At 36.6% G+C, this 9,217-nt stretch overlaps 1 pseudogene; it reads left to right on the forward strand.

The window, feature by feature from the left end:
* Positions 1 to 6,071: 6,071 nt before the first annotated feature.
* LOC105732763 (RRP15-like protein) lies at positions 6,072 to 8,372 on the forward strand (annotated as a pseudogene).
* Positions 8,373 to 9,217: the final 845 nt, after the last annotated feature.

The raw sequence follows: 9,217 nt of genomic DNA on the forward strand, positions 1-9,217 counted from the left end.
AAAAAAAAAAATCAGGGATATTTATGTATGCTTAAATCAGGGATTGAAAGAATATTCCTTTTCTTGTGTTCCTAGTATTTCTTAAAGCATCATATACTAATTAAATATCTGTTGTATATTTTCTACTATGTTTGACATATTCTGAAGATGCTTGGAGAAGGAGCAGGGCGTAATAAAAGACACAACAGGTTTCTGTCCTCAGGGGTTTTATCTGGGGCCTTACAAGGAAGCTTATAGAAAGATAAACACATGGTAGGGAGCCATGTTTTAGCTTACTGTTATGTAAAGACTGTGGAAGTAGATCTCAGAAGAGAGAGTTGTCATGAATCAGGGTGGTCAGAAAAGAGTCAATGGAGAAGTGTGTCGGCGGGGATTGGGCTACAAGAAGGTAAAGAAGAGGAAGAGGGAGGGCACAGAGACAAAGCAGGCTTTGAAAATTCTTAGACGTCTGGTGACAATGAAAAGGAGTAGGTTGAATTGGTTGAGAGAGCCAGATTTTTGTGAAGAGCACTCCATAATAGGAGAAGAATAATTCTATAGTCATCAGGACAGAAAATGATAGCTTGAAGGATGGTCACGGAATAGATTGCAAGAGGAAATGTCTGGTCAGTAAGACCCAAAAAGGGCTTTCCAGCAGTTCAGGCTTGCTTTATGAAGACTTGTCCTGTGGTGGTCAGGATGTATCTGAATGATATTAGAAATAAAAACCCACAGAACAATATAAAAATATTTTAAACAATTAAATGTAAAACTAGGGAAGAGCCAAAGGAGAATGATTCTACAATGACTGCAGTTACAGAGTGAATGATACCCCTTTATTTAACTAAGTAAATAACCTTCAAATAATTCCTTGTCTCATCATGTTTATAGTTCTTGATGATTGACATCTGTGTTACAAGAAAATAAATTATCAAAAATTTATTAAAGAAAATATATACACTAAAAATTCCAAAGATGTCTGTTTCATTCCCCACATTCAGTATTGCTATTCTAAATCTCTTCTTATCCCAAGTATTGTATAATAACTGATATTACATATAATTCTAGAAATCGATAAAAAATTTAGTTCAATAAGAACTGCATTGTGGCTTCGGATATAAGAAGAAGAAAGATTTATTCAAGAAATCAGTCTTATATCTTGCTGTCTATTTAAAATTCTGGAAGCAGAGATAATAATTTACTTGCTTGAAAATCTTTTGTGAACCCTTATTATCCCTAAAATGAGGTTTGAAATCCTTAGGCAGGTATAGGGCAGAGGATAAAATGTTGAACTCTGGAGGCTAACCAAGTTTCCAATTTTGATTTTCTTACTTATCAGTAATATAAGTTTGGGAAAGTTATTTAATCTTTCAGAGCTTCAGTTTGCAACAAAATGATAATAACCTTTCATTGAATTATTATGAATATAGGAAGAGATAAGTCACGTAATCAGCATATTACATAGTAAGTGCTTGATGGGTCTATTATTTTAAGCAGATTTGTGTTAGTCTAAACTACCATCAACTGTCTCCATCATACTTTTCCTATAGTAGTTTCCTCTGCTGATCTTCATTCTGCTTATCTTATGGTCAAGCTGAATTGTCTTTAGATCCATGGTGTGTAATTTCTGCTTCTCTGCTTTTATTCATACTGCATCTCCTGCAAGGTCCCCTCTCCATTTCTCACTTCTCACCCAGGTATTTTTTAGGATTCTATGCATCCTTTCAAAGATCAGTTGAAAGATCATTGTCTAAGAAATAATTTTTCTGATACTACCGGTTCTTCTGATCTCTCACAACAGTTGTGTCTCTTGAGAGTGCTATATAAATCACAATTCTTAGTTGCAAATAACAGAATTCACACTGAATAATTTATGCAGAAAATAAGTTTATTAAAAGATATTAAGTATAGAAAATATCTGGGGGCGCTCAGAGAGTCAGACTTGAAGCTGAGCCAGAAAAAATGTTCACCTGTATTGTAAGACTGGTTTAATGAGAAAACTATTATCATTTCCTCTCTGGAATATGCTCTGTCAACCATGTAGCCTGATACTTCTTGCGTTAATCAGATTTAGACCACATGCCAGAAATACAGCTGCAAGGGCGTGTGAGAAGGCACTACACACACACACACACACACACACACACACACACACACAGAGTTTTTTTTTTGTTTCCTGCGTTGGATTAAAGAACTTTGCAGTTTGAGAAATAACCAAAGTGAAAGATTAAAGATGTTGTGTGGTTACAAATGAAAAATGTTTAAACAGACACTTACCACTTAAAAAAAATCCCTTTTATTATAGTAATTTTCAAATATGTAAGAAAGTAGAGAATAATAGTGCCATCAACCGCCTTCCTCTCTCCCCATTGACCGCTTACCTCTCTATAACAATCATCAAGTCACAGCCACTCTTGTTTTGTTTTATGACTGTCCCTGCCCACTTCTACCTGCATAGTACTCCTCCCACCCACATCTTCTAGTAATTTTGAGGAGAATCCATGCATAACATCATTGCTTCATTACTAATTCAGTTTGTATCTCTAAAAGATAACGAAGTATTTAACAACATAACCACAATACCATTATCACATCTACAAAGCTAATGATAATTCTGTAACATCAACAAATTTCCAGGCAGTGTTTGAGTTTCCCTGATTGTCTTCAAAATGATTTTTTTTTTTTTTTGAGACAGAGTCTTACTTAGTCACTCAGGCTGGAGTGCAGTGGCGCAGTCTCGGCTCACTGCAACCTCTGCCTCCCCTGCTTGAGCCATTCTCTTGCCTCAGCCTCCCCGAGTAGCTGGGATTACAGGCACCCGCCACTATATCTGGCTAACTTTTGTCTTTTTAGTAGAGATGGGGTTACACCACATTGGCCAGGCTGGTCTTGAACACCTGGCCTCAGGTGATCCACCTGCTTCGGCCTCCCAAAGTGTTGAGATTATAGGCATGAGCCATTGTGCCCGGTCTCAAAATGATTTTTAAATTTTGATTTGTTTGAATCAATTTCCAAGCAAGTTTCTCACATACATTTGCTTCTCATATGTCTGTTAAGTCTCTTTTAATCAGTAGATTCTCTTCATCTCTTTACAATTTATTTGGTGAAGAAACCAAGCCATTCATCTTGTAGCTACGTTTTCTGAATTCACAGTTTTTCTAATTGCTTCCTTGTGGCATCATTTAACATGTAGCTGTCTTCCTCCCTCCCTCTGAAAACTAGTAATTAGATCTAGAGGCTTGGCATGATGGCTTGATCATGGAAAAACTGGAATTAGAACCAGGTTTTCTGACTCCTAGTCCATGCTGTTTCTAAGCTGCCTCTTTAAGGAAGCACAGAGTTCATGGCCTTTTATTTGGAGAGAAAAAACAGTTCCATGCTTATAAAATGCTCAGAGTATGCTCAGTATTGCTCATCAGTCAACACATAGAAAAGATGATGTGTATTTTGAGAAAGCCTAAAGAAAATAGGGAAGCTGATCCCAGAGTCCTTGGCCACCTTTCTTTCTATGGACTTTCTATTGGGGAGTGACATTGCTTTTGTATAATTGGATTTTCTGGGATCTGGTTATTTATATGCAGAGGTTAAAAAAAACCTATATCCCTGCCTTAAAATGCATCAGTAATAATACTGAGCCAGCATGGATACAGCAAATGCACATAGCATGAGTTATGTTTGTGGTGACAGGAGGGAGGACATGAAGAAAATCTTAGATGATTTATATTTGTATATATATATTTTTTTCTCCCCCTTATCTCTTTGAGGATTTTTGCTTCTTTTAAATTCTAGACTCGTTTATTCCAATAGTTCTAATTCATGTGTATGTATTGTTTGGCTCATTGTCTGTCTCTATTAACTCTTGAGAGTCTAATTATTTTGACTTATGAATAAGAGTGTTTATGTTTGTTAATTTCATAGGGCTGTAGCAATACTCTATCAAATTATACATTATCTATTTAAAGCAAAGCAAAGTGATTCCTAAGAATTCCCTTTTAATTGTAGAGGAGTCACTCACTATACAAGGTTAAATTGTATGAAGAAAAACTTGATAGACATCAATTCATATTGTTTTTCCTCTTTGAACTCTTTTTTTATGAAGAACTTTTTATTTTTACTACTTCTTATATGTAGGTTGACACCCTAAATGTGGTTTGGATATAACATTATTCAAACAATATAAACAAAAGAGTTGGATGGAAAAGGAATTTTCAAATAACATGCATGATTGTAGGAGATGAGTGGACTGCGCTCTGGCTTTGCACATTTAGAATAAATTTGTTCACAAAATATCTCATCATAAAGACATAAAGTAAGACAGCCAATAGCATGAGCTCAGTGACAAACTGAAGATCATTAGCTTCATAAAAACCAAATTCTTTATCACAATGGAAACTTATTTCAAATGAAACTTGTTATAAGATCAGGGCATCCAGTCATTTTGGCATATTTAAATTAAATGAGCCATGTTTATTCTGGGGTGAGGTACTTTGCATACCCACACAAAATCCTGTTTTTTCCAATGTTGTTTTATACACTCACTTTAACCACCACCTTATATTTACAGAGAGATGACCAGAATTATTTGGTAGTTCAGTTTTGTCAGATATAGTAGAAAAGAAAGCTGACAAAATTAAAAACTCACATGGATTGTTGATTCCTTCCTTCAGTGTCCATGAAGAATCTATAGAAAACAAAAAGAAATATAGTTTACATATGCAAACCCAAATACCAGGCTTTATGTTAATAATTAATCTTTGAGTTAAAAAGGAGATCATACAGAGAATTATGAAATTTGAAGATTGAAACAACAGTAAAGACTCACATGCCACCATTTGAAAGTCATGGCTGAAATAGTCCTTTGATGGAAATGTAAAATAAAATTACCAGGACACAGAGAGTTTGAAAATGAATAAGCTAAACATCCAATTCAAAAAGTTCAAAATACAATGGAAAAAATCCAAAGAAACCAATTGAAAGAAACAAGAAAGGAGGAATTAATAACAATAAAAAGTTAATAAAATAAAGAACAAAAAGCATCAAAACATCAACAAAACTAAAAATATCTAGTGTTCCCCGCCCCCTGCCAAGATGAAGGATTAGAAGCTTTTAGAAGCCTCCCAGCCACTTAGAAATAGCAAAATAGTGCATAAAAGATCAACTCTGTGAGCTTTAATTTAATAATGAAAATGAGAGTACACTGGAATCATGAAGGACACCCCAGATTCCAAGGAGAGCATGGGCAAACAGGCCCTGTGACAACGTCTGGTTGATACAAGTGAATGAAGCTCCAGTACATGAGACAGGCAGAGACTCCCTCTGTGACTCATTTTTCCACTGGGGAGCCAATCAACCCAGGCCAGGGGAGAGAACTGTTTCTCCCAAGCTCTGGAGCTAACTTGGCAAGAGACTGGAAGACACTGAGAGGGAAAGACACTGATAAAATCCATGTCAGGTATTTTCCCAGACATGGATTAGAGCAAGACATCATTTTTATTCAGGGCACATACAAAGTGAGGTTCTCTTTGGTGATCCACCAGTGTGGCTGTGCAAGCATTTTAGTCTCAGGCCGGAGATTGGAATGCGTGCTCTGAAGCAGAGTAGGGGCTTCCGCAGCCAGAATTGTGCAAAGTATCTCAGCAGTAGATGCTGAATTGGGTCAGGAGGACAGTTGCTATAGGTATGGTTTCTTTTGGGTGATGACACTTGTAACCAAGGCCAGCTTGGCAACCTGGAACTGGTCTATATGTGTCATTGTTGCATGCCCCAGTCTGCTCCTCTGAGCTCATTGTGCACAAAGGCCCTCTCTACTCCACCCCCAAGCAGAACTCCAGACAGAACACTCATTTGCCTGGAGCAGCAGCCTGAGCAACCCTACACTTTCTGTGCAAAGATCCCAGTGCACTGGATTTTCCTTTGGCACTGGTGTTTATGCCTGCCATCTGTAGATAGGCCTGCCTGATCTGTTCCTGCCCATGTTGCTCCCTACCCTCCTAGGGCTGAGCAGGGAATTCATACCACTGTGCATGCCACAGATCACACCACTGCCTGAGGCAACAGATAGCTTCTCCAAGTAAACAAGAATCAGGTATATACCCAGCTGCATTGACTGCAGCTGGCTCTTACCTATAAGTGCCATCTATCTATTAGATTTTAGGTCAAACCACTTAGGCAATATAAAACCTACTGACAGAATTGCATAGGGCTATAGAAGCAAAGAACAAAGACCCTACCCAGCCTTCTCCAAAGTTACACCTCCTGGAGAGTGGGGGAACAAAAAGGACAAAACCTGCAATAATATTATAGGGGAAAAAAATCCTACCTGCATAAAAATAATGACAAAAATCAGAAGGGCCAGTGTCTTCAAATGAGAAGGAACCAGGACAAGCATTTTGGAATTATGAAAAATATGAATGTAGTGACACCACTAAAGGATCACATTAGTCTCTAGAAACAGTTTCTAACAAAAGTGGAAACTCAGAAATGGCAGATAAAGAATTTAAAGCGTAAAAAACACTTCCGGCACGGAAAAATGGTAGCCGCCGTTCCGGACTCGTGTGAGTGCGGAGGAAAATCTGAAAAAGACCCCAAAGAAGATGATGAAAATGGCAACCGGAGCCGTAGCGTTGGTGCTAGAAGAGGAGGGCACAGACGCTTCCTATAGCGAAGGTTCTATAGTAGGAGGATCTATAATAGGAAGCTGTGGGTCAGAATATGACTACTTTTATTCTGTTGAGGAAGCAATAGAAGCTGACAATGAGGGTGATGCTGAGCCCTGTGATGAAGAAAATGAAGATGACGCAGAATCAAATATTGGGACCAATACGGGCTGGGCAAATGCTATGGCTAAAGTCCTCAACAAGAAAACTCCTGAAAGTAAACCTACTATTCTGGTCAAAAATAAGAAGCTGGAAAAGGAAAAAGAAAAGTTAAAGCAAGAAAGACAAGAGAAAATAAAACAGCGTGTTAAGAGGATGGAGTGGGAAATGATGTGCAGAGTAAAGCCAGATGTTGTCCAAGACAAGGAGACAGAGAAATCTTCAGAGAATTGCAACAAGGGGTGTGGTGCGATTATTTAATGCTGTTCAGAAACATCAAAAGAACATAGATGAGAAGGTTAAAGAAGCTGGAAGCTCTATTAGAAAGCCAACTAAGTTGATATCAACTGTTTCCAAGAAAGATTTTATCAGTGTTTTGAGAGGAACAGATGAAAGTACAAATGAGACTACCTCAAGCAAGAAGAAACCAAAAGCCAAGCAGACTGAAGTGAAATCAGAAGAGGGCCCAGGTTGGACGATCCTACGTGATGATTTCATGATGGGAGCATCTATGAAAGACTGGGACAAGGAAAGTGATCGGCCAGATGACAGCAGACCAGAATCTGCAAGTGACTCTGATACATAAAGCACCATAGGAAATAACATAATCATTTTATTTTTTCTAGAAAAATATTTCATCCCCTGATAATTGGGGAATTATAAGGATACCAAAAGTCAAAAGACTTTTGCCTGATTTCATATTTCCCCTTTTCATGTACACTTTAAATATACTTTATTAAAATTATATCTTAAGCCCTGGTATAATTTTAAGCATTGTTCCTCAGAACATTTGTAAAAGGAAATATTGCTGCTTGACCAGTGAGATAAGCATTTTGCCAGGATCATATTGGTCCTGTCTATTGGTGTGTTATTTCAGTATCACCAATGTTTTCAGAAATACAGTATCAATTCATAATTAAACTTTTTCAAGTTAATAGTTCTCTGCCTTCAAACTTCTAGACCCAACTATGTATCTGTAGTTTTTGGGAATTGGTGTTTTTTGGTTTGTATTGGGAAGTTATTGAGAAAACCTATATAATAAAATTTAAAATTATTTAAAAAAAGAATTTAAAGCATAGATTGCAAGGAAACTCGGCACAAAGAGGCTTTTAAATAAATCCAGGAAATGAAGGAAGAGATAAACATCTTAAAAGAAATCAATCAGAGCTTATGGAATTGCAAATCTCACTTAAGGAATTTCAAAATACAATGGAAAGCTTTATCATAGACTAAGTTGAGTGGAAGAAAGAATTTCAGAGCTTGAAAACTGGTCTTTCAAACTAACACAGTCAGACAAAAATAAAGAAAAAGGAATTTAAGAAATAAACAAATATTTAAGAGATATGGGATTATGTAAAGTGACCAAACTATGAATTATTTGGATTCCTGAGAAAGAAGGAATGGAAAACATGTAAGGGAATAATTCAAGGCAATTTTTCTAATATTTTTAGGGAGTTAAGCATCCAGATACAAGAAATCCAGAGAACACTTGTGAGGTACCATTCAAAATTAACACCATCAAAGCATATTGTCACTGGATTGTCTAAAGTCAATGAAAAAAAAAAAAAAAAACCTAGAAAAAAAGGTCAGATCATGTATAAAGGGAAGCTCACCAGGCTAACAACAGGCTTCTCAACAGAAACCTTGCAAGCCAGGAGAGATTGGGGCCTATTTTCAGCATTCTTAAAGCAAAGAAATTCCAACCAAGAATTTTATATCCTGACAAACTAAGTTTATATCCTGACAAACAAACTTACTTACTTTGTAAGTAAAGGAGAAATAAAATCTTTTCCAGATGAAGAAACACTAAGAGAATTTGTTACCACTAGACCAGCCTTATAAGAGATGCTTAAGGGTGTTCTAAATATGGAATCAAAAGAACAATATCTGCTACCATAAAAATGATTTAAGTACATAGTCCACAGGAGACTCTATAAAGCAACCACACATTAGAAACTCCAAAGCAACCAGCTAAAAATTTCATAAAAGCATGAAAATGTTACATATCAATACTAACTTTGAATGTAAACAGTCTAAATGTCCCATTTAAAAGACACAGAGTGGCAAGTTGGATTAAAAACAGGACCCATCTGTCAGCTGTCTTTAAGAGATCTGTCTCAATGTAATGACACCTAAAGGCTCAAAGTAAAGGGCTGGAGAAAGATCTATCTCACAAATGGAAAAAAAAGAGCAGAGGTCACTATTCTTATATAAGCTAAAACAGATATTAAATCAACAACAGTTAAAAAGGACAAAGAGAAGCATTACATAATAATTAAGGGTTCAGTTCAACCAAAAGACTTAACTATCCTAAATATATACACATCTAACATTGGAGCATGCAGATTCATGAAACAAATACTTCTAGACCTTCAAAAAGACTTAGACAGCCACTCAATAGTATTGGAAGACTTCAATACCCC

Source organism: Aotus nancymaae, unplaced genomic scaffold, assembly GCF_030222135.1.
Source record: "Aotus nancymaae isolate 86718 unplaced genomic scaffold, 86718_ANA_hifiasm-v0.15.2.pri h1tg000006l, whole genome shotgun sequence".
Taxonomy (NCBI): domain Eukaryota; kingdom Metazoa; phylum Chordata; class Mammalia; order Primates; family Aotidae; genus Aotus; species Aotus nancymaae.